At 50.0% G+C, this 26,153-nt stretch overlaps 1 pseudogene; it reads right to left on the reverse strand.

Moving 5' to 3' along the window:
* The window catches only part of LOC141040806 (uncharacterized), a 52,272-nt pseudogene that overhangs the window by 1,542 nt on the left and 24,577 nt on the right, over window positions 1-26,153 (reverse strand).

Raw genomic sequence — 26,153 nt, forward strand, 5'->3', positions numbered from 1 at the left:
AATACTCCCTCAAGTGGATGACCTAAGGTTTATCAATCCGTGGGAGGTGTAGGATGAAGATGGTCTCTCTCAAGCAACCCTGCAACCAAATAACAAAAAGTCTCTAGTGTCCCCAACACACCAAATACAATGGTAAATTGTATAGGTGCACTAGTTCGGCGAAGAGATGGTGCTAAAAGTGTAATATGGATAGTAGATATTGGTTTTTGTAATAGGAACAATAAAAATAGCAAGGTAACAAGTAACAAAAGTGAGCACAAACGGTATTGCAATGCTTGAAAACAAGGCCTAGGGTCCGTACTTTCGCTAGTGCAATCTCTCAACAGTGCTAACATAGTTGTATCACATAACCATCCCTCAACGTGCAATGAAGAATCAGTCCAAAGTTCTTATCTAGCGGAGAACATAAGAATAAATTGTTTGTAGGGTACGAAACCACCTCAAAGCTATTCTTTCCGTTTGATCTATTCAAGAGTTCATACTAAAATAACACAAAGCTATTCTTTCCGTTCAATCTATCCTAGAGTTCGTACTGAAATAACACCAAAGCAAATTCATATTCATAATACTCAATCCAACACAAAGAACTTCAAAGAGTGCCCCAAGATTTCTACCGGAGAAACAAAGACAAGAATGTGCATAAACCCCTATGCATAGATTACCCCAATGTCACCTCGGGAATCCGCGAGTTGAGTGCCAAAACATATATCAAGTGAATCAATACGATACCCCATTGTCACCACGAGTATTCAATTGCAAGACATATATCAAGTGTTCTCAAATCTATAAAAGTATTCAATCAGATAACAACGAAATCTCAAAGGGAAAAACTCAATTCATCACAACAAGATAGAGAGGGGAAAACACCATATGATCCGACTATATTAACAAAGCCTGCGATACATCAAGATTGTGCATCTCAAGAACATGAGAGAGAGAGAGAGAGATTAAACACATAGCTACTGGTACAAACCCTCGGCCCTGAGGGTGGACTCCTCCCTCCACATCGTGGTGGCCACCAGTGATGATTACCCCCTCCGGCAGGGTGCCGGAATGGGGTCTCGATTGGATCTTGTGAATATGGAGGCCTTGCGGCAGCGGGACTTCTGATCTAGGGGTACCCCAAAGGGTTTTGGAATATTTTTGAATTTATAGGGTGAAGAGGGGGGCAGGAGGCCACCGAGGTGGGCACAACCCACCTAGGCGCGCCAGGGGGCCAAGGCGTGCCCTGGTGGGTTGTGCCCCCCTCGGGGCACCCCCAGGTACTGCTCTGGCCAATCCTGGGTGTTCTGGTCCATAAAAATTCTTGAGAAGGTTTCGCGGTGTTTGGACTCCGTTTGATATTGATTTCCTGCGATGTAAAAAACAAGCAAAAAACAGCAACTGGCACTGGGCACTGGGTCAATAGGTTAGTCCCAAAAAATGATATAAAGTTGCTATAAAATGATTGTAAAACATCCAAGAGTGATAATATATTAGCATAAATACTTCATAAATTATAGATACGTCGGAGACGTATCAGCATCCCCAAGCTTAATTCCTACCCGTCCTCGAGTAGGTAAATGATAAAAGAAATGATTTATGAAGTGTGAATGCTAGCAAAGTGCATAAGTTTGATCAATGATAATTGCAATCACTTTTCCTAGCATCATAACAACAATTATTATAAAACTTCTCATAAAGTAGCAACCAATTCACATGTTAAGGTTCAAACAATGAATTCTCTTGAAACTCAACAACCTATATTCTTAGTCACCAAGCAATTGCAATTCAACTTGTTCAACAGAGTCTAAGTAAGGGCTCCACATACTCAACCATCATATAGTCTTCTCTGATTGCTAACACTCACCGCATACACATGAGCAAAACGTTTCAACCGGACACATAGAAAGATAGGGGCTCATAGTTTCACCTCCCAACGTATTCACCTCAAGGGTGATGTCAACAATAATAACTCATTCTACCCATATTCAACTGGACATATGTGCCTAGATCTTTCATCACCACATGATGCTTGCCAAAGGAGAAAAATAAAAAGGAATAGAGAGAAAAACTTTGACTCTTGCATAAAAGTAGATACATAAAGTAAAAGATAGGCCCTTCGCAGAGGGTAGCAGAGGTTGCCATGCGCTTATTTATTTGTACGCTCAACCCCTTAGTGCAAAAGAACGTCACGTTATATTGCCCCTTGTGATAGCAACCTTTATTATGCAGTCTGTCACTTTTATTCTTTACCATCACAAGTTCATACAACGCTCAATTTTCTCTTACACTAAATGATCTCATACTTTTAGAAGCAATTTTTATTGCCTTATTGCACCGATGACAACTTACTTGAAGGATCTTACTCAATCCTTAGGTAGGTATGGTGGACTCTTGAAAATAAAATTTGGGTTTAAGGGTTTTTGGATGCACAAGTAGTATCTCTACTTGGTGCGGATTTTTTGGCTAGCAAAGATGGGGGGCAAGCACCACATGTTGAAGGATGTATGACAATATAACTTCTATGTGAATATGAACAAACATAAATCATTACGTTGTCTTCCTTGTCCAACATCAACAATTTTGGCATATAATATTTTGATGGGAGCTCACAATCACAAAAGATTTCCAAGATAGTGTATTTGCATGTGAAAGTTCTCTTCCTTATACTAATTATTCGTGAATTTCTTGTATGACCAATATTGTGATTGTCAAGCCTCAAAAGATTTCACTTTCTAAACCCAATGTGAAGCTACCACTAGGCATGATATGAACATATAATTTCAACCTCATGATATTCAATTCATTCAACAATTTACTCATAGGATATAAGTGAAGCACAAGAGTAAATGACAAGCTAATCCAAAAAAAAGATATAAGTGAAGATCAAGTGAGTAGTTAAGTAAATAGGTAGCTAAGTGTGGACTCTCTCTTATTTAAAAACTTTCAGATCTAAGTATTTTATTCAAACAGCAAGGAAAACAAAATAAAATTAAATTCCAAGAATAGCACACGTCATGTGAAGAAGTAAAAACTTAGGCTCAACCGATACTGAACTATAATTGTTGAAGAAGAAAGGTGGGATGCCTACCGGGGCATCCCCAAGCTTAGATGCTTGAGACCTCTTGAAATATAATATTGGGATTCCTTGGGCATACCCAAGCTTGAGCTTTTGTGTCTCCTTAATTCCTTTCATATCACGGTTTTCCTAAATCTCAAAAACTTCATCCACACAAAACTCAACAAGAACTCGTGAGATAAGTTAGTATAAATCAATGCAAAAACCTTATCATTCTCTACTGTAGCAAATCACTAAAATTAGTATTCAACATTGCATACTAAATGCCTCTGAATATTTAATACTCCTATCCTCAAATAGAATCATTAAACAAGCAAACATATGCAAACAATGCAAACATAACAGCAATCTGCCAAACCAGTACAGTCTGTAAAGAATGCAAGACTCATCATACTTCCCTAACTCCTAAAATTCTGAAAATTTACCACACTGTAGAAAATCTATCAGAGCTTATTATGCAAAAAGTTTCAACATTTTATCATATTCTGAATTTTCTAGGGAATTTTTGCAACAGCGATAAACTTTCTGTTTTCAAACAGCAACTCATATACTTGCAAAATAAGCATGGTAAAGGCTATCCTTGACATTTTTATCAAAAAGAAAGATGCAAAACATTATTCTAAATAACATCAAGAAAATACTAACACAATAAAATGACGCGCCAAGAAAAACTCATATCATGTGACGAATAAAAATGTAGCTCCAAGTGAGGTTACCGATAATGTTGGAGACGAAAGAGGGGATGCCTTCCGGGGAATCCCCAAGCTTAGTTGCTTGGATCTTCCTTGAATATTACCTTGGGGTGCCTTGGGCATCCCCGAGCTTAGGGTCTTGTCACTCCTTATTCTCCTCATATTGATATCTCACCCAAAACTTGAAAACTTCAATCACACAAAACTTAACGGAACTTCGTGAGATAGGTTAGTATGATAAAGAGCAAACCATTTCACTTTGGTACTATCAAAGACAAGATTCATAATTGTTTCCACACAATTCCTACTGCAGCATATCATTTCCACAATTTATATTGAGCAATATAATCCATAGAAACCAGGAAACAAGCAAACTATCAATTGAAAACAGAATCTGTCAAAAACAGAACAGCCTGTAGTAATCTGTACTCCAACCATACTTCTGCTACTCCACAAATTCTGAAAAAATAGGACAACGTAGAGAATTTGTATATCTATCACCTGTAGAAAATTCAGATCAAAATCACGTTCCAGTGAATTTTCAAATTTCCTGGACAGAGCGCAAAAGTTTCTGTTTTTGCACAGAATCAAGTCAACTATCATCCACACTATCCAAAAGGCTTTACTTGGTACTTTATTGAAACAAAAGCAATAAAAAATGATTATTACAGTAGCCTAATCATGTTAAAACACAAAAACAGTAGGGGTAAATGTTGGGTTCTCTCCCAACAAGCGCTTTTCTTTAATGCCTTTTAGCTAGGCATGATGATTTCAATGATGCTCGCATAAAAGATATGAATTGAAACATAACAAGAGCATCATGAAACACAAGGCAAGCACATTTAAGCCTAACCCACTTCCTATGCATAGGTATTTTGTGAGAAATAACTTTTGGGAACAAGAATCAACTACCATAGGAAGGCAAAACAAGCATAACTTCAAAACTTTCAACACATAGAGAGGAAACTTGATATTATTGCAATTCCTACAAGCATAAGTTCCTCTCTCATAATAATTTTCAGTAGCATCATGAATGAATTCAACAATATAACTATCAAATAAAGCACTCTTTTCATGATCCACAAGCATAGAAATTTTGGTACTCTCCACATAAGCAAATTTAATCTCACCAATAGTAGTGGGAACAAACTCAAGAAAATAACTATCATGTGATTGAAAATTAAAATCATGATGACAAGTTTCATGATTATCATTATTCTTTATAGCATACATGCCATTATCATAATCATCATAGATAGGAACTTTGTTCTCATAATCAATTGTAACCTCCTCCAAAATAGTGGAATCGTCATTAAATAAAGTCATGACCTCTCCAAATCCACTTTCATCAATATAATCATCATAAATAGGAGGCATGCTATCATCGTAATAATTTTTCTCATCAAAACTTGGGGGACAAAAATGTCGTAATCATCAAACATAGCATCCCCAAGCTTATGGCTTTGCATATCGTTAGCATCATGGATATTCAAAGAATTCATACTAACAATATTGCAATCATGCTCATCATTCAAATATTTTGTGCCAAACATTTCATTAACTTCTTTTAACAATTGAGCACAATTTTCTGACCCATCATTTTCAAGAAAGATATTATAAAGATGATCACTAATATGATATGATGCAACACAATTCCATTTTTTATGTAGTTTTCTTTTATAAACCAAACTAGTGATAAAACTAGAAACTAAAAGATTCAATTGCAAGATCTAAAGATATACCCCAGCAACGGCGCCAAAAAAGAGCTTGATGTCTACTACGCAACTTTATTGTTGTAGACTCGTGTTGGGCCTCCAAGCGCAGAGTTTTGTAGGACAGTAGAAATTTTCCCTCAAGTGGATGACCTAAGGTTTATCAATCCGTGGGAGGTGTAGGATGAAGATGGTCTCTCTCAAGCAACCCTGCAACCAAATAACATAAATTCTCTTGTGTCCCCAACACACCAAATACAATGGTAAATTGTATAGGTGCACTAGTTTGGCGAAGAGATGGTGATCAAAGTGTAATATGGATAGTAGATATTGGTTTGTGTAATAGGAACAATACAAAACAGCAAGGTAACAAGTAACAAAAGTGAGCGCAAACGGTATTGCAATGCTTGAAAACAAGGCCTAGGGTCCATACTTTCGCTAGTGCAATCTCTCAACAGTGCTAACATAGTTGGATCACATAACCATCCCTCAACGTGCAACGAAGAATCACTCCAAAGTTCTTATCTAGCGGAGAACATAAGAATAAATTGTTTGTAGGGTACGAAACCACCTCAAAGCTATTCTTTCCGTTTGATCTATTCAAGAGTTAGTACTAAAATAACACAAAGCTATTCTTTCTGTTCGATCTATCCTAGAGTTCATACTGAAATAACACCAAAGCAAATTCATATTCATGATACTCAATCCAACACAAAGAACTTCAAAGAGTGCCCCAAGATTTCTACCGGAGAAACAAAGACAAGAACGGGCATCAACCCCTATGCATAGATTACCCCAATGTCACCTTGGGAATCCGCGAGTTGAGTGCCAAAACATATATCAAGTGAATCAATACGATACCCCATTGTCACCACGAGTATTCAATTGCAAGACATATATCAAGTGTTCTAGAATCCATAAAAGTATTCAATCCGATAACAACGAAATCTCAAAGGGAAAAACTCAATTCATCACAACAAGATAGAGGGGAAAACACCATATGATCCGACTATATTAATAAAGCCCGTGATGCATCAAGATTGTGCATCTCAAGAACACGAGAGAGAGAGAGAGAGAGAGAGATTAAACACATAGCTACTGGTACAAACCCTCGGCCCCGAGGGTGGACTACTCCCTCCTCATCGTGGTGGCCGCCGAGATGATGAAGATGGCCACCCGTGATGATTACCTCCTCCGGCAGGGTGGCGGAACAGGGTCTAGATTGGATCTCGTGGATACAGAGGTCTTGCAGCGGCGGAACTTCTCATCTAGGGCTACCCTGAAGGGTTTTGGAATATTTGTGAATTTATAGGGCGAAGAGGCGGTGCGGGAGGCCACCGAGGTGGGCACAACCCACCTGGGCGCGCCAGGGGGGCCAGGCGCCCTTGTGGGTTATGCCCCCCTCGGAGCACCCCCCCAGGTGCTGCTCTGGCCCAACCTGGGTGTTCTGGTCCATCAAAATTCTCCAAAAAAATTCGCGGTGTTTGGACTCTGTTTGATATTGATTTCCTGCGATGTAAAAAACAAGCAAAAAACAGCAACTGGCACTAGGCACTGGGTCAACAGGTTAGTCCCAAAAAATGATATAAAGTTGCTATAAAATGATTGTAAACATCCAAGAATGATAATATATTAACATGAATACTTCATAAATTATAGATACGCCGGAGACGTATCACGCTACCGGGGAGTGTTGTTGCTGCTGCAAGGGAGTGTTGCTGAGTCGCCGCTGCCGTCGCAACCGCAGATCTGAGTCGCTGCCGCCGCCGGTGCCAATAACAGAGGAAGGCCTGTCCTACAGCTAGGGGTGAGCGAGTAAACGGATGTTGAGGGTATATTTTGCGCCATCCCGCCTCGGCCGATTTTCCCCTCCCGCCATCTCCATCGGATCCCCAGGCACCGCGTCCTACGCCGCGTCTTCCTTTTTCGCCCGACTCAGCCCGGCTCACTGGAAACAACCGATTCGAGCGATCCCAGCGAGCCGAGCTCTAGGGTGCTTTAAGTTCCATGCTAATACGAGCCAGGCCGGCTTGCAGGCAACCAAACGGTCCAAAAACATCCTGCGCGAGCCTGGTTGGGCTGTATGTAGCCTACCAAACGTGTACTTTGTGTCCGGCATCGCTTCGTGTCCCCAACTCCCCATCCATTTTTGCTTCACTGCTCGAACTAGTTGCTATCAGACGGTTATATTTTCGGCCCCGGGATATCTTACCGTCAAGTTGGTAAAAAGCATGAAAATCATATTGTTTTTTACGCGAAGGACAATCATACTTTAATGAAGAAGGTACCAATGCCATGCAGTGTCACATGAAAAAAAATGATCGGCACTAAGGGCATCTATAAGACGGACCCGCAATCCTCCCACAATCGTCCGGACGGCAGAAGTCATCTAACCGGTCCTATATCGGTACGCAGGGCGGTCCGGACGCGATTTCTCCCGTAAACCAAAGACAAACATGGGGTGGGGGCTTTGCGGTAGTCCTGCCTGCTCCCAAGCCCGTTTCTGACCGCCCTGGTTCACCCAAAACCCTACCCGTCCCTCTAGTGCTTTCCTTCCTATGCACGTGCTGCTTAACATGCTACATTCATGATGGCCCAGAGCACGTAGCGGCCGGTATGATGCCACGATGTGACCGGAGGGAGGAAGGGCAGCACTGGCCGACGTGACCTCTCGACAGTTGTCGCTTTAATGCGAACGCAGGTCCCTGAGGAACCAACTCTGGCCATTGTGCCACATTAAAGCGGACCGCTCTTCGCCTGGGCCTCGCCGCGGCTATTTAAACCATACACCGGCGACAAACAGAGCTGCACTCCCCCTCCCCGAGCACCGCCCCCTCCCCTCCCCTGTCTCCGTGCCCGAGTCCCTCCCTCCCCCTCTTCGACCCTGGCTCAGGCAATATCGATGTCGTGGTGCTTCGCGCTGACAGGCGGAGTAGGCGGAAGCTCCTCCTCCGATGGTTCTTGGCGCCGCCGGCCATGCTCTCTGGACCAGTCAGCATCCACGACGGTTGGCTCCTCCACCAAGGAGGAGATCATCATCTCCTCCGGTGACAAGGAGGACCAGGCGCCACCGCAGCAGCTACGGGAGCCACCGCAGCAGCCGCCCTGACTCCTCAAGGAGGACGTTCTGACGGACGAAGATTTCGTCCGTCAGATCGAGATAATGATGGAGCGGTCACTCCATTACATGGGGCCATTGCCGCCATCACCGACGCGCGTGAAGGAGGATCCGTCGTCCCCGTCGCACCACCGCGTGAAGCCCGAGCCGGCGTCCACTCTCCTGCCGGAGGGGCCTGTGTCCCTGCCATGTAGGCGGTACGGCTGCATCGACGCGACGTTATCTCCACCGCGTCGCCACCGCCTCACCGTCAAGTAGGAGCTGCCGCCTGTGATCAAGAAGGCATGGGGCCGCCTCCTCCACTACCTCAGAGGAGGCGGTTACAGCAGTCCCTCAGGCTCGAGGGCTGTCGTGTTTGAGGCGGAGCACGCGGCTTGGCAGCAGATAAGGTACGACCGTGCAATGCCAGTCGCCGCTCCGCACTCACGAAGAGTGATGTGGCGTCGTACTGGTTCCGCAATGACGGAGACCTCGCCACGCGTGGGTGCTAGACTGGTCCGTGACCACCCCGGAGACGGTCGCCAGGCGTCGCCACCGCCTTGACGGCGAGCTCACCAAGATCGGCGAGGACTGATCGCTAAGCGACTGCTCCGCCAACGACGGTCGCGGCAAGGCCGCAGCCAGGGCTCCGCTGGTCTCGTTAGCAGTGGCCGTGACGGCACTCCACACGGCGCTGCAGGAGGCGGAGCGGCTCCTTCGTGTCGGATGTGGGGTTCCGGCAAACCCTTAAGGTTCGAACACTGGGGTGCGCGCGAAGTCTTTCCCTCCTACCGATCTACGCCCTAGCTCGCTAAGATCTCGGGGACGAACTCACAACACAGAAAGACACGAGGTTTATACTGGTTCGGGCCACCGTTGTGGTGTAATACCCTACTCCAGTGTGGTGGTGGTGGATTGCCTCTAGGGCTGATGATGGACAGTACAAGGGAAGAACAGCCTCCTGAGGTTGAGGTGTTCTTGTGGCTAGGGTAGGCTCTCGATCGGGTTGGATCAAACTAAGATGAGATGCCCCTACTGTGGTGGCTAGCTCTACTTATATAGGCCCTGGTCCTCTTCCCAAATATCGAGCAGGAAGGGAGCCAACAACGGCGGGCAAATTTGAAGGGGGACAGCTAGTACAAGCTATCCTGACAAAAGCGGTCTTTGCCTGCGAAAAGCTCTGGTGGTGACGCCGTCTTGGGCTCCACAATGACCTCCGTCTTGCCGTCCTCCTGGTCTCGGTCTCGTTGCACCAATATAGCAACCTTTGCCTGATGCCTCGGTACTCTTCGCCCACGCTGGCCTCCTTAGCACCAAAGAGGAAATAAGGACGCAGCGCGCGCTGGCGTCCGCCTGGTGTTGTTCGTCATGGCTCACGTCACGAGAGCCTTGTGAGGTTTTGCCCCGCCTTGATATCTCCGCTCCTCGTGAGCCTGCCTGGCTAGGCCACTCCCGAGGAGGTCTTGCGTCGTCCGCCTCGCGAGGGTCTTGGATGCCTTGTTGATGAAGATGGGCCGTACGGCCTACTTGCTTAGCCACGCCGTGGGCCGCAGGCAGGCAAGTCTGGGGACCCCCGTTCCCAGAACACCGACAGTAGCCCCCGGGCCCAAGGTGCGCTCGGGCTTGGCTTCGTGGCGAAACCAAGGGTCAAGTTCGGAGCACCGCGGGCCCCAAAAGCCTGCGGCCTCGGTTGACGCGTGGCGGTTGATTGGACATGGGCGTCTCTGCTTCCCCACGCTGCCTTTGAATCCGCCTAGCTATGCGGCCCCCGCGGCCTAAATAGTTATTCCTCCATCGCCTACGCCTCGCTTCCCCAATCCCCCTGCTTCCTTGAGACTCTGCTTCCCTTCTCCGATCTGACCTGCCCTCCCCCTGCTTCGTTGCCATGGCGCCAAAACAAGCGGACAAGGGGAAGAAGCCAATGTCTCCGTCAGGCGCACCTCCAGCTGTCGAGCCGGCGCTAGGCCGATCTCGGGTGCTCAACGACGAGGCCATGGACAAGGTGCGTCCGATGCTTGCTTCTAGCTTCAACGAGTGGGGAGAGACGGTGGCTTGGCCTGCGTCTTGCACTCGCATGGCTCGGGCAGCCACCGAGGTCCCAATCTTCATAGATGCCCTCTGGGCTGGTCTGATTCCTCCCTTCTATGCCTTCCTCAACGCGGTGCTAGAGCATTACCAGATCCACATGCTGCATCTTGACCCCCAATCGGTGACTCTTCTTGCTGTCTTCGCCTTCGTGTGCGAAGCCATGGTGGGCATCGCTCCTTCGGTGGCCCTCCTCCGTCACTTCTTCTCATTGCACCTGGCCGACCCTCAGCAAAGCTTGGGGTGCGTGAGCTTCCAGGCCGTGGCTGCGACCACGGGCGCGGGGATTGACTTCGAGCTCCCTTCATCCACGAGCGAGTTTCGTACGCGATGGGTGTTTGTCGATGCCGGCGTGCTCAGCCCCCTACTTCGTCTCCCGACGGGGCCTGCTGTTCCAAACTCTGGCTGGAGCCACCAGAAGCTCTCGAGCCCCCGCCTTGCTCTCGTCTGGGCCAGGCTGAGACTGCTGAAGGACCGCGGCGTGACCGCGCCAATGGTGGTGAAGGAGTTTGTCAAACGCCGGGTTGCTCCGCTTCAGCGCCACTCTCGCCCAATGTGGACCTTGCTCAACAGTCAGGACCACATGAGGTTCCAGGAGTCTGGGCTCCCTCTTGGATGCGGCAAATAGTGCTCAAGGTCTTGAAGGGTGTTCCTTTGCCGGCCGAAATGCCTGGGAAGAATTGCCTGTTGTATCGCTGCAAGAACAAGGATGAGTTTGCAGCGAGCATGCCTTCCTTCGATGAATGGGGGCTGCGGCCGATCGGACTGGTGGGGCCCCGCGAGAACCCCGTCGTCGTGGTTCCCTTCTTTGCCGCCGGTGCCGAGCTCGCCCCAGGTGAAGGTGCGGGAGAGCGAGCTCCGACGGGGGCCGGTGGCTCGAGTCCTGAGGAACACGTGCCGAGTGGTGATCCTGGGGCGTCGTCTTCGGGGGCCTGCGACCCCCCTCCTGAGGCGCCTATTATTGAGGAGGTGCAGCATGCGGCTCCCGAGGCCAAGGCTCCAGGAGCCTCGGGAGGTTGTGGTGAGACGGTGCCCGGCTGTTTGCCGCAACCGGGCACCCCTGAAGATATCCTTCTAGGCTCTTCTTCGGCCCCGCTGCGCACCAGCCGTCACGTCCAACGTTTCGGTCGTCTTTGTGTGGACTTCGAGGAGCTCCGTAAGAGGAAAGGATCCCCTAGCGGCAGTAGCATCTTTGGGCCATTGAAGCGGCGAAAGTACATCGCCATTGACGCGTAAGTACCTTGTTGTCACGGCTTCCTGCGTGTGGCCTCCTTATCCTGACGTTAGTTCTCCAGGGCTCCTTCGGTTGAAGCTGTTGCATCTCCCGAGAAGCGGCCTCCTTCTTCATCGACTCCCCCATCCGCCTTGAGCGTTCCTGGTCCTTCTACCGCCCTTGGAGCTGGGTCGGTCGGGGGAGCATCTCTGCCTTTGCGGTGCGCTGAGCCCGCAGCTTGGCCATCCCTCCCCCATGGTCTGGCATGGAGCTTGGTGGGCGTGCCCAAGGCTCCTCCTTTGCTCATGGGCAGCAGCTGGTTGGCTTCGATCTTTGGTTCCTCTTCAAGCAGCGAGCCTCGGCCGGCTTGGGCTCCTCGCGAGGACGGGCTGGCGTCAGGTGCGGCATCAGCTCCCAGCCCCCTGCCGGGGGGTGGCGCGCCGCTTGGCGCCCCGCCCGCAGCCCCCGAGGTGGAGGACGAGGAGGGTCGAGCGTTCGAGCTCGAGCGCGGGCGGAGCGTGGTTCGTCACAAGCTCTTCCAGGAGGCGATGGGCGCGATGAGCCGACTTGGTGAAGAGCTCGCGGGTGTTGACTTGCGCCTTGAGGCCAAAGGTCTCCGGCTGGTGGAGGGGCGGCGCAAGCTGAGGGTGGCCATCAACCTCGGTCGCTATCAGCGCGACCTTGAGAATGCGAAGGCCGAGGCGTCCCTCAAGATCGCCCATGAAGCCCGCTCGCAAGCCTTGGAAGAGGCTCGCGAGGCTGACCGCCATCGCGAGGCTGCGGAGGAACGCGCGTGGGAGCTCCAGGCCTGGAGCGCATCCCTTGAGCAGCAGGTGGAGGCGCGCAGGGCCGCTCTTGCGTCGCTGAGGGGGACGCCCGCGGAGGATGAGGAGGTCCGGAAGCGCGGTGAGACGGTGGCCCTGGAAGCCGTGGAGCGCAGCCTCATGCTCGAGCGACTGGAGACGAGGGAACGTCAAGTTGCTCAAGCAGAAGATGCCATCGGGGCTCGCGAGGCCGGAGTTGAGGAGGAGGTGAATCGCCGGGTGGCCGAGGTTCGCACGGACCTGGAGGGTAGGTACGACCTGAAGCTGAAGCTCGCTGGTACGGAGGATGCGGGCAGGGCCGCTACCCTCAGGACCAGGTTGGATGAGGCTGAGAGGCACGCGGAGGCCACGACCGCCGCCCTGGTTACGGCGCAGGAGGACTTGGCCTCCACCCGCGCCGAGCTGCGCTCCCTTCGTAGGCGGGTTGATGACGCTGAGGCCGTTGCACGGCAGAACACGGAGGAAGTGCTCCAACGACGAACGCTGGAGCGCGAGCATGCTCCTATGCTTCAGGATCTTCGGAACAGGGCCAACACCGCCCTGGGCCATATTTGCGACGTGGAGGTGCCAGACCCTCACTCAAATGACTATGCCAGCCATCTAATCTTCTTCACTGAGGTGGTGACACGCCTGGAGGCTCGATCTTCCAGAGCTCGCCAGCTTGTGGAGGAAAGGGGGCGTGGCTTGCTTGAGCGCGCTTTCTCCCGTGTCTTCAGCCACCTTCTGAATGCCGACCCCAACTTTGATTTCGACGCCGCCATCGCCCCCGTTCCCACGGTCGTCCGGGATGACCTGGCGCGTTGGGTTGAAGACAATGTGGACGCGTTGGTCAGGGCCTTCACTTCAGAATATGACGGCGTGGTGGTCGCCGCAGACGAAGGCGACATGGTTGACGACGGCGTCGGGGGCGTCGCCGGCGGTGGCGACGTTGCCGATGAAGACGATGATGACGCGAGTGACGCATCCGTGGGTGATGTAGCGAGCGACATTTCTGGCTGATCCCATGTTCTCCTGTCGTTTCATCCTGCACACGAAGCTCGGGCATGGCCCTTGGAAAACTTGTAAGAGCATTTTGGGAGGGGGAGCCCCTCATGTAAGCAAATTGCAGTTTTTACTTTCCTATGCGATGTGAGTTTGTGTCCTCGTGAACTCGTGAATCCGGATGCGAGTTCTCTGTCATGGTTTACCTTAGTCAGCGCCAGCTTTGAGCTGGGTCGCGAGGCGTCGAGTTTCTGAGAACCCTGCGGAGCTCGTCGCCCCGTCAGAAGGGGCCCCACAAGAGGTGAGCTCTAGTTGTAGTGCTAGCGCGCACTTGGCGTGCGCGCTTCGCGCTGTCCCGCTCGCGAGGAGCTCATGAGGGGAAGGCGGCGGACATGAGTCCCAGACAAAACGAGATCTAGAAGGCAAGAAATTGCTCGAGCAAGAAAAAGCACCCCCCGCGCGCGACGATAAAAACTCGGTTTCAAATTAAATCCACATCCAGAAAGCAAAGCTACAGAAAGGGAGATCCAAAGCGAAAGGCTGCATCCGGCACCTAGTCTAGTCTTCCGGTCTTCAAGTCCTCTCACCAGCGCGGAGCTAAGTGCTGCCACTGGGCGTGGGAGGGAGCCCCAGGGCCTGAGGCCGGCACCCCTGAGACTCCAGGGCGTGTACAGCCCCAACTCATTATTACGTGAGAGTGTCACGGGCGGCGAGCTTCACAGGCACTGGGCCTTCTTCAGAGGTACCGGCCTTGCTTCATATCGCTAGTCGAGGGCCCCGCCTTGCGCCACCCTTGACCTCCTTTGAGTCGACCGGTCACGAGGATGACACAAAAGAGGGAAAGAGGACGCCAGCGGTGCCCTTGGCGACCACAGGTCCTCTGCCGGGGGAAGGGTTGTCGAGGCCTCCCCGGCAGAGGGCCTACCTCTGGGTGTCGCTAGGCGTCGCGCGACGCGGGGAGGGGCCATGCTCCTGGCTCCTTCCTAGCGGCCCCCTGCGTGCTTCCCTTGTTGGAAGGGGTGCCGCCGTGCCAGGGTCATCGATCGACGCTGCAACCTGATTCATCTGCAGCCCGTGGTTAGCGTAAGCCTGTTCCTAAGAGATTAGCGGTACCCTGTAGTTGTCGTTGCCGGCGCGATCGTCGTGGTTCTTCGTTGATTCTTGGAAGGCTTCGGCTCCTAGCGCCCCTTCTCCCCAATCTTCTCCAACGAATGAGCCGGGGTCGTCCTCCGCTGCGTACTCCTGGTCCATCATGCGGGGCACATAGGCTTCCGGGGCCGTCACCCAAAACACCTCGCCATAGTGCCCCACGCTCCATGCTGCTCGGCCTAGGGTGGCGTCCTGAGGATGGTAGCGTGGCATCCGGCCAGGACCATGGGGGCGACGCTTGCGCCCATGCCTATCGCGGGCGGCATGGGGGCAGCGGAGCCCCCTACGCCGCTGGCCGTGCTGGTGTTGATGAAGCCCCCGGGCGTTGCTGACGGTGTGCGGTTGTGGTGAGGCCTGCCGTGTGGCCCTGAAGTGGCCTGAGGAGAAAGTCGATAGCAGAAAGGTGGCGCCCCGGACGCTGCCGCATCTAGCAGCTCGGCAACCCGCTCCAGCAGTGCATCCCGACCACTCTCCATCAGCCTGCACCGCAGCAGCTCCCTTGCCACCATGAGTGCCGCCCGCATGTTTGCTTGCTCTCGCCGTGAGTGCGGTGCCGTTGCCGCGGCATGACTCGCCGCTCTTCCAGGGGCTCGTACTTCCCGCGGGGTGAGGGTGGACGACGCCTGGCCGCGCTGCCCGCGCCCGGTGGAGTTTGGCGGCGCTCGCGCCACCTGGAGCGCGGGGTCGAGGTCTTCATGGGCAGGCGGCACTGCTCGGGCTGGCCAGGCTGCCCAGCGATCGGAGCCGGCCCTTGAGTCGCCGGACATCGTGGCTGTAGAGCGTCGGCGAGCTGGTTGGTGGAGAAGAAGCTCCGGCGCACCCCTACCTGGCGCGCCAAATGTCGGATGTGGGGTTCCGGCAAACCCTTAAGGTTCGAACACTGGGGTGCGCGCGAAGTCTTTCCCTCCTACCGCTCTACGCCCTAGCTCGCTAAGATCTCGCGGACGAACTCGACGAACTCGCAACACAGAAAGACACGAGGTTTATACTGGTTCGGGCCACCGTTGTGGTGTAATACCCTACTCCAGTGTGGTGGTGGTGGATTGCCTCTAGGGCTGATGATGGACAGTACAAGGGAAGAACAACCTCCTGAGGTTGAGGTGTTCTTGTGGCTAGGGTAGGCTCTCGATCGGGTTGGATCAAGCTAAGATGATATGCCCCTACTGTGGTGGCTAGCTCTACTTATATAGGCCCTGGTCCTCTTCCCAAATATCGAGCGGGAAGGGAGCCAACAATGGCGGGCAAATTTGAAGGGGGGCAGCTAGTACAAGCTATCCTGACAAAAGCGGTCTTCGCCTGCGAAAAGCTCTGGTGGTGACGCCGTCTTGGGCTCCACGATGACCTCCGTCTTGCCGTCCTCCTGGTCTCGGTCTCGTTGCAACAATATAGCAACCTTTTCCTGATGCCTCGATACTCTTTGCCCACGCTGGCCTCCTTAGCACCAAAGAGGACATAAGGACGCTGCGCGCGCTGGCGCCCGCCTGGTGTCGTTCGTCATGGCTCACGTCACGAGAGCCTCGTGAGGTTTTGCCCCGCCTTGATATCTCCACTCCTCGTGAGCCTACCTGGCTAGGCCACTCCCGAGGAGCTCTTGCATCGTCCGCCTCGCGAGGCTTGGACCCTCGCGAGGGTCTTGGATGCCTTGTTGATGAAAATGGGTCGTACGGCCTGCTTGCTTAGCCACGCCGTGGGCCGCAGGCAGGCAAGTCTGGGGACCCCCGTTCCTAGAACGCTGACACTTCGTGAGCGGCAGGCAGCCGCCGGACAAGGCTGGCACAGCCCTCCAGCATCGTTCTGCCATTGCAGGGACCATGATGACGACGACGATGATGGCACCGACGAAGACGGCGGTGCGGTAGGGTAGGGCGGCCACGCGTACGAGGTGGTCGTCCGGTATGGGGTTTAGGTTTTTTGTAGGTTTTTTAGTTAAGCGGTCGAAATATAAACCTTTTTATGTATATCCGAACTTGAATGAAATATGTCCGGGTTGATAAAATTTCGTGAGGTTGGTTCGAATTGTTGGCCGGATGTATGCGTCTAGCGTTGGATGGTGTCCTCCCGCATCCGTGTCCATGGACCGATCCCCCCTTTCCGCGGGCGGATGGAGGAGAAAATTTGCGGGTTGCCATTGGAGATGCTCTAAGTATCTCCTCATATATGAGATAATGGTATATTGAAGGTTGAAGCAACATGGACAATAAACACAAAGAGAGGATTTTCATAGCTACGCATGGAATAATGCCATAGGATCAAGCTTTAAGATAGGAACCCGATAAATCCCGAATGTCCGCAATTTAACCATGCCATATTGAACGTTTTTAGTGGCAATTTTAGTGACGCGAGGATGGCAAGTTTAGTTATCAAACATGGCAAATCCATGTTGAGTGTACTTTTTGCCAGAAATTATCGTGTGTCAACGAAACTTACCATTCTCGCGTCACTAAAATTGTCATTGAAAACGTTCGATTTGCCATGGTCAAACCTGAACGTTCGGAATTTATCATTTCTATTAAGATATGCACAGTGTCTTTGATTATTTAGGGTGCAGTCTGATACGTCTCCAACGTATCTATAATTTATGAAGTATTCATGCTGCTATATTATCATTCTTGGATGTTTTACAGTCATTTTATATCAACTTTATATCATTTTTTGCGACTAACCTATTGACCCAGTGCCTAGTGTCGGTTGCTATTTTGCTTGTTTTTTACATCGCAGGAAATCAATACCAAATGGAGTCCAAACACCGCAAAACTTTTTGTGGACTTTTATGGACCAGAAGACATCCAATGGGCCAGAGCAGCACCTGGGGGTGCCCCGAGGGGGGCGCAACCCACCAGGGCGCGCCTGTGACACCCAAAAATTTTTATTTTTGGTTTCATCAAAATATTTTATTTGATTTGAGGAGGGTATTTAAATTTTCTTCTAAAGAACTCTCCCTCTCAAAAAATTTCTTTTATGACAAGTGTTTGTTTGGTTTCACCCTAGACTTGATTTTTGGTCTTGGAGGTTTTTCATCCCATGTTGGCTCAAGGGTTTTTCATTTGGAAAAAAAATATTTTTGAAAATCTTTTAAATAATCCTATGGCATTTGGAGTGATCTTCTCCCCTTTTCAAAAATTTCCTCTTGCCATGACCCAAGTAGAAATCCCTTCCCAAAAGCCTTTCCCCATCTTTGGATCATGATATACTTCAAATCCAGCAAGTTGAACCTCTCCATATATTTGTTTCCATTTATTTCTCATCAAAAACAATTTCTGCCCTCTACTTTGATCCTTGGAGGTTTTCAAAGGAGCTACCCTTACTGCTTTGAGTTTTGCCTCCAAACCAATTTCCCTAGCTAGTCCTTTGAGCCCTCAACCAAGATCCATGAAGATCCACTGGTCTCCAGTTCAAATATTTCAAATTGTACTTGCTGCAAGTTTGGACCATATTTGCCAAATTTGATGAAATTCATTTGAATTCTCCTCCTAAAAATCTGAGAAAATTCAGGCAGCCTCTGGGTGCATTGAGAGGTCACCTCACCAAGTCCCAGCTCCAGAAAAAAAATTCTTCATGCCAAATCATTTCGTCGAACACCTGACTGGCACTGTTGCTATCATGTTCAGAAAGTTCAGTTAAACAGTTTCAGGAACACTGTCGTTTTCTTCAGAAAACGTTCTCAATCTCGCCAGTACCGCGGTGGCGCCTTGCTCCCTGTCCTCTCCTTCTTATCCCTGCGCCGCACGAGCTCCTGGAGTCTTGCGGGCGTCGGCGACGAGCCGGAGGAGGTGCGCCACCCGTGAGCGACGGCAGCAGCGGCTTTGCGGCCGCCAGAGAGAGGCGCAGCGTGGACGGCGCCGTCCAGCGCCGCCCAAGCCACCGGAGACCGCCGCGTGGCCATCCACTCCCCCGTGCGCGCTGCCATCCTTCGTCGTGAACTGCTAGGCGCGGAGCGCGCTCTCTGCCGCCGCCGTGCCCGTACGGCCGCCCCGTCGAGGATCGGCGCATTACGCCTTGCCCGACCGAGGTTTAGTGGTGGAACGGCACCAGTAATCTTCTCTGATGGTGCCTAGCCCCCTAAACCCCCTGCCCAACCTCTGCCTCGCCGTAATCGCTCGCCGGAGAAACCCCGTTCACGGCCACCCCCTCGGATCACCTATAAATAGAGGCCCCGAGCTCGAACTCGAACTCACACCACCCCTACGCACCACCAATACCACGCCAAGCCACTGGAAGAGCCCCGAGGGAGCCTTCTTCCCCAACTCCGGCCGCCTCGACCCGCCACGGGACCCAGCTCGAGTCGCTCCCGTGCGTGCACCTCTACCCCTCAACTCTTGCCAGTAGCTTTCTAGTGCATCCACTCTGCTGACCCGTGCTTCAATTTGGAGTTTGCAGCACCCACCGGAGTTCTCCACCATCGCCCGAACCACCGTCCGCCGGAGAAAGTGTCGCCGTCAACGTGGTGCTCTCCGACGGCCAAGTCCACCACCCACCGACGCGGAAGAACACACTGAACCTCTTGGTACCCTCCGATCTCCCTGCCTCGCCGTGGTTCGACGCCGGCGACCACCGCAGCTTTCGGGCGCCGGCAAGCTCTGTTGGAGTTTTTGAACCTGACGTGTGGACCCCCCCCCCCGTCAGCCTCTCTTCTATTTCCCTCGAACCGTTTTCTGATGGTGCCTTCGGGCAGAATGCGTTTTCCCTTTGGGCTGGAGCATTTCTTTCCGAACCTTTTTGTGTTTTCTCAGTTAAGTCCCTGGTTCTTTTCTGTTTCATCACAGATTAGTCCCTGGACTAAACCCCTTATATCTTTTTAACAAAAGATGATTTTTGATTGATTCTTTTTCTGTCAGTCTTATAATTTTGTCTAGTTTTTTATAGTATTTGTTTGGAAAAAATTTGGAACAAATTTTATGCACGCGATGATTTTCACGTTAGTGTACGTTTTCGCTATACCGTAGGTTCCGGAGGAGGTGACGGAGCCGCGAACTTCGCCGAGCTAGACTCCGACTTCTCCGAACCAGGCAAGCATGTTTGAACCTTTGATATGATAGGTGTTTTGCATGTTTGCTTGAATGGTTGTGCATGGCATTTGAGCATCGGTGAGTATCTCGTTGCATGCAAGGCAACTACCCGTGTCTTCCGAAGTTACCGTGATCTTTGATGAGAGATGACCTAATCATGTGGTGACATGAAAGGTAGTGAGGTGGTATTGTTGTAGCATGCCAGCCTTACGTCATCCGTTAAACTCCGACGCTAACATGGACTGAGTCACGTTACCGTTCTTCCCCTTTCGTGCTGCCACATGTTTTCTGCAAAGAATACGGTTTAGTAAGTTGCTAACCTCTTTCCGTGTACACACCAAATGGAGGGGCCGGGATGAGGGTTCCATGGCCCTGGATTAAAGCCAGTCATCCGGTCAGGGGGCATGGGTGTTTCCGGTTGGGACCGAGAGGGGGGCACCCCTTAGAGCGCCCGTATATAAATTTGATCCCATGCTACGCGAGGTTGTAGCCTCCCCGTCTCAAAGTTTTTCTTGAATGTTGCCGAGGGTGATTCCTGGCATCGGAATGTTGAATGGGTGTGTACTGGTTAGATGTGTTTCTCCTAAAACACCGTAAACGGAACTAGTCCCTTGTGACTACTGAAATCCGTTGGCTGTGGTTAAAGTACAAACTCTGCAGAGTCAAATCCTTCCGAGTCATCGTGTCCATGGTCAAGGACCATGGCCAGTATATCCATATCTATGTCAGTCCTCGTGGCAAAATCCCCGGTGAATAAGCTTGAGTGGTATACCCGTTTGAATTGTTATTCCTGTGGAGGGACTAACCTTTATTTTATCTCGTACTCGAATATTCCCGTGAAATGAATTAAATTCATGAGCTACTGAATTATTAAGTTGTGAAATATAAGCCCTTTATGTGATGTCGCTCTGACGTCCGACTGTGGCACTCTTGTCATTTACTTTCAATATAAGCCCTTTATGTGATGTCGCTCAGACGTCCGACTGTGGCATGCCCGTTATTTACTTTGATATAAGCCCTTTATGTGATGTCGCATCAGACGTCCGACTGTGGCACTCTTGTTATTTACTTTTGATATAAGCCCTTTATGTGATGTCGCTCAGACGTCCGACTGTGGCACGCACTGTCTTTTATATTCTTTCATAAGCCCTTTATGAGGTGTCGCCTTGACGCCCGACTGCGGCATTGTTATTTCATTTTTACCCTTCCGAGGAGTCATTCAGACACTCGATTGGCCTTCAGTATTACTTTGGGATTTCGGGAGGACTACCGCCCGATTTCCCGTTTATATTTCCATGCATTGCTATCCCATTGACTGAGTGCGCATGTTAATTTGTTCATATGCATCATGATTACATTTATTATATCTTATGCCCGAACTGTCTTGCGAGTACTTTCATAGTACTCACCTGGCTTGTTGATTTGGCCAGATGTTGACAAAGGCGATCTCATGGATGAAGAGTTTGATAGTGAGTCCGACGCCTAGAGGAATCCCAGTCAGTCCCGTGCGATCTTGGATATTGGTCACTTGTATTATATACGCTTCCGCCACCCGCTATAAGTATCCCCGAGCATCACTCCGTCGCTCGAAGAGCTGTTAGATTCAGGAGTCATGTCACCCACTTCGCTGTGATATTTCCACCACCGCTTTTATTGTGAGTTAGTAGTTATGCCACCCTATCCGCCTTTATGTAGTATTGGCGTGTTTGTAATAAATTGTTGAGCAGTCTCCTCTCAACCTTGTATTATATTCAGTACTCCTGGTATTTTTCTTCTGTGATCAAGATTTTGTCTACCAGTAAGAAGGATTCTTCTCTACTGGTCCGTAAAAGGGATCGATTTCTCAATAAATATTTTTATTGGAAAACCGGTCATGACAAGCTTGGTATCAGAGCCAGGCTGACTGTAGGAAGCCACTAGGTGCGATCGCTAATCGGTTATTAGCGTCTCTGGTGCTTTTTCAGCATTTTGCAAATGTAGATATTTTCTGTTGGTCATCATAAATTTATGATTTGACTACTCAGAATTTTTGCCTACTTTTGTAGATGGCTAGCAACGACTGCGAGACTCGGGTGTTCACAATTGTGCCCGAGGGGTTTGTCAAACTCCTCGTCTCCATCACCAAGCTCGCGATCGGGCCAGCGACTCGTCCGGAGTTCACGCTTTACCAGCACAAGCTCAGCGACGACGTGTCTATGCACCAGGCCGTGGTGCAATTCAAGGGAGGACGTTCTGCGTCACGCCACTTTCGTTTTGTGGGAAGGGCCATGCCTACGGAGAGGCATGCCATGCAGATGGCCGCCCGTGAGGCGATAGCTCGCCTTCGGGATATCCTTCCTATGATGAAGACTCGTCGCTACCGCTACCTCCCATGCCATGTGCCATATACTTGTCACTATGCATTCTCCTGCCATAGGGGAGAGCGGGATGAAGCTATAGAGATGCTTGTCGAGTACCTCAAAGCTCTGGAGGAATCTTTCGACAACCTCGTGGACGATCTTGTGGCTGCCCGCATGGACTTAGTTCGGGGCGGTCCTGCCAGCAGGAAGGAGCTTCTCCACATGGCACCGCCACTGACTTTCGTCTCGTCCTCAGCATCTTATTCACCGGCCATTTTGGCCACTGCTCGCCGTCTGCCTACCACTGAGGAGTTCGACCGAGTCATCGCTCCTACTCCAGTCAGAGCTGCACCGCCTGCCGCACCCGCACTGCCGCCTGTCGCTCCCGCGCCATCACCTCAGCGCAGTGCTACGCGCCTGGAACCTACTAGGGAGGAGGTGGAGGTTGAGTCTCCTGCACCGCTGGGTCTTACCCTCGGCAAGGGGAAGGACATCTTCACCATCTCCGACTAAGTGCGCTTAGTAGCCGCGCGTTGTGCTTGCATGTATGTTATGTTTTATGTACTTAAGTTGTAGTAGTTGTGTGCGCTGCTTTCCGGAGGAGTGTGCTAGTCTAAATAACATGTCAGGAATGTGTACGCACATCCTGAGTGTTGTATCGTATGTTTCCGTATCGCGTGTAAGATATGTGCTAAGCAGTCCTTCTCCGTGCGAAATCGTTCATGTTCTTGAAAAAAATCTTGAGGTCTTTTAAATTTTTGCCTTTGCAAGATTTTCCTTGTGCCACACAGTTCTTCTCATGAGTTTTGCAAAATAATACCCCAGAGTGGAAAATGTCTCGTCCGTGGACTCATTCCATGCCCAATCGACCAGAAGAAGTTTATGGAACACAGACCAGCAATAACTTCACTCAGGGACAGTCTAGTCAACAGGACAGCGAAGCAGCCTTATCTCAAGTATGCCGCCTCTTCGAACAAAGCCAGCAACAGCACCAAGAGATGATGAATCACGTCATCAATATGGGAAACCACCGTGAGCCATATCAACCCCACTCCAAGTTGTCTGAATTACAGAAGACTCGCCCTTCAACGTTTGCTCACACTGATAGGCCACTTGAAGTGTTCAGATCATGAGAAGGTGCTTTATATGATTGGCTCAAGCAAAGAGGCATGTCAGTGAACGTTTGCTCAATATGATTGGCTTCGTGACATCGAAAGAAAGCTGATTATTGCTCAGTGTTCAGATCATGAGAAGGTGCTTTATGCACCCCACTACCTTACTGGAGCAGCTGCAGCATGGTGGGAGAACTTCCTACACATGCATCCCAGTGAACACAACATCACCTGGGAAGAGTTTAAGGAAGGCTTTTGTGGGGCACACATCCCCAGGAGCATCATAAAGATCAAGAAAAGAGAATTTGATGACCTCAAGCAAAGAGGCATGTCAGTGACAGAATACAACGGTCAGTTTACCCAGCTATCTCGTTATGCCTACGATGAGCATATGACTGAGAACAAAAGGATGGAAAAGTTTTTGGACGGCCTGGCGCCAGCATTAAGATGCCAACTGGTCGTACACACTTTCCCGGATTTTAAAACTCTGGTTGACAAGGCCATTACCTTGGAGAATGAGCGCCGCAGTCTGGAAGATATTCGTAAGCGAAAGAGGGACAAGACGACTCTTGCTCGCAACAACCGAAGCAAGACGGATGTTCAGAGGATTGAAGCAAAAAAATCCACGACTACGGATCTAAGGCCAACCAGACAGTTTCATTCCAGGGACAAGGACTTTACGTACCGTCCAGGGGTCACTTGCTATGCTTGTGGTGAAGAAGGGCACTATGCCAAACAGTGCCCAAAACCAAGGAACTCGGCCCCCAAGCCGAACAATGGTGGGAACAATCCAGCCCCCAAGCGCAACAATTTCAATCCCAGCAACAACCACAGGAAGGGTCACCTGAACCATGTGACCAGGGAAGAAGCGCAGAATGCCCCAGACATCGTGCTCGGTACGTTCCCTGTCAACACAGTACCTGCCACGGTTTTGTTTGATTCTGGAGCTTCTCACTCGTTCGTTTCGAAGAGTTTTGTTTTACAACATGGTTTTCCGATACTTCCCTTGGAAAAATCTATGATCATCAAGTCCCCCGGGAATAAGCAGATCACTCAGAGTTACTGCCAAGGAGTGATTATTGAATTCGAAGGACTAAAGTTTCAGGCTAATCTCATCGTGTTGGAAAATAAAGGACTGGATGTCATCCTAGGGATGGACTGGTTGACCACCAACAAGGGATTTATTGACTGTTTCAATCGGACTGTGATTCTCACTCACCCTCACGGCAAGACAATAAAGGTTACAGCTCAAGAGAGACCACGGTCACGGCAACCAAAGTTGAACAAAGTAGACATTTCAGAATTGAGAAAAGTTCCAGTGGTGTGCGAGTTTCCAGACGTATTTCCTGAAGAACTACCAGGCATGCCACCAGACCGAGAGATAGAGTTCAGCATTGAACTAGCACCTGCCACCACTCCCATCTATAAGAAACCTTATAGAATGGCACCCTCAGAGTTGGTAGAGTTGAAGAAGCAAATAAAGGAGTTACTGGACAAAGGATTTATTCGAGCTAGCTCCTCACCATGGGGTTTGCCAGTATTATTCGCCAAGAAAAAGGATGGGACACTGAGACTGTGTATAGACTATCGAGCTCTCAATATGGTCACCATCAAAAACAAATATCCGATGCCACGGATAAATGATTTGTTTGACCAGCTCGCACAAGCCAAGGTGTTCTCAAAAATTGATTTGAGATCGGGATACCATCAATTAAAAGTACGGACAGAAGATATCCCTAAGACAGCATTCACCTCCAGATATGGCTTATATGAGTTCACAGTGATGCCTTTTGGACTGACGAACGCCCCCGCATATTTCGTCCACCTCATGAACAAAGTGTTTATGAAATTCATGGACAAATTTGTTGTGGTGTTCATTGACGATATTCTAGTATATTCAAGGACACCAGAAGAGCATGCTGAACATCTCAGAATTGTTTTGGGAGAATTAAGGAAACATCAATTGTACGCCAAATTTAGCAAGTGTGAATTTTGGCTGAGACAAGTTGGTTTTCTAGGCCATATATTAACCCAAGAAGGCGTGGCCGTAGACCCAGAAAAGGTCAAAGCCATACTTGACTGGAAACCACCAGCCAACATGACAGATGTGCGGAGTTTCCTTGGAATGGCTGGATATTACCGGAGATTTATTGAAGGATTCTCCACTGTGGCAAAACCAATGACCCAGTTGCTCAAGAAAGACAAGAAGTTTGTATGGACGGAAGCGTGCGAGAAAAGCTTCCAAGAACTCAAGAAGAAACTAACAACAGCACCAGTTTTGACCGTGCCAGACATACACAAGAGTTTTGAAGTGTATTGTGACGCGTCCCGGAAGGGCCTCGGATGCGTGCTGATGCAGGATGGCAAAGTTGTCGCGTATGCTTCCAGGCAACTATGGAAGCATGAGGAAAATTATCCAACTCATGACTTGGAGCTAGCAACGGTCATCCATGCACTCAAGGAATGGAGGCACTTTCTGTTGGGAAATCGTTGTGAAATATATACGGACCATAAGAGCCTTAAATATATTTTCACACAACCAGAGCTAAATTTACGGCAGCGACGCTGGTTGGAATTGGTCAAGGACTATGATGTCGGTATTCACTATCATCCAGGGAAGGCCAATGTAGTGGCAGGTGCTCTTAGTCAGAACCCCAGCCCGGGCAACGACAGTCCACAGAACTTGAGACCTGAGTTTCAGCAGGAGTTCGCTAGACTCAACATGGTGTTTGTCTCTGAGGGCACCGTAGCAAATCTGGAGATACATCCCACCCTAATGGAACAAATTAAGAAGGCTCAGCAGGGACATCCCAGCATCGAAGGTATAAAGAGAAAAATGAGCTTTGGCAAGGCTTCAGAGTTCGTCACAGACAATGAAGGAA

The sequence above is a fragment of the Aegilops tauschii genome, chromosome 2, assembly GCF_002575655.3.
Source record: "Aegilops tauschii subsp. strangulata cultivar AL8/78 chromosome 2, Aet v6.0, whole genome shotgun sequence".
Lineage (NCBI taxonomy): Eukaryota > Viridiplantae > Streptophyta > Magnoliopsida > Poales > Poaceae > Aegilops > Aegilops tauschii.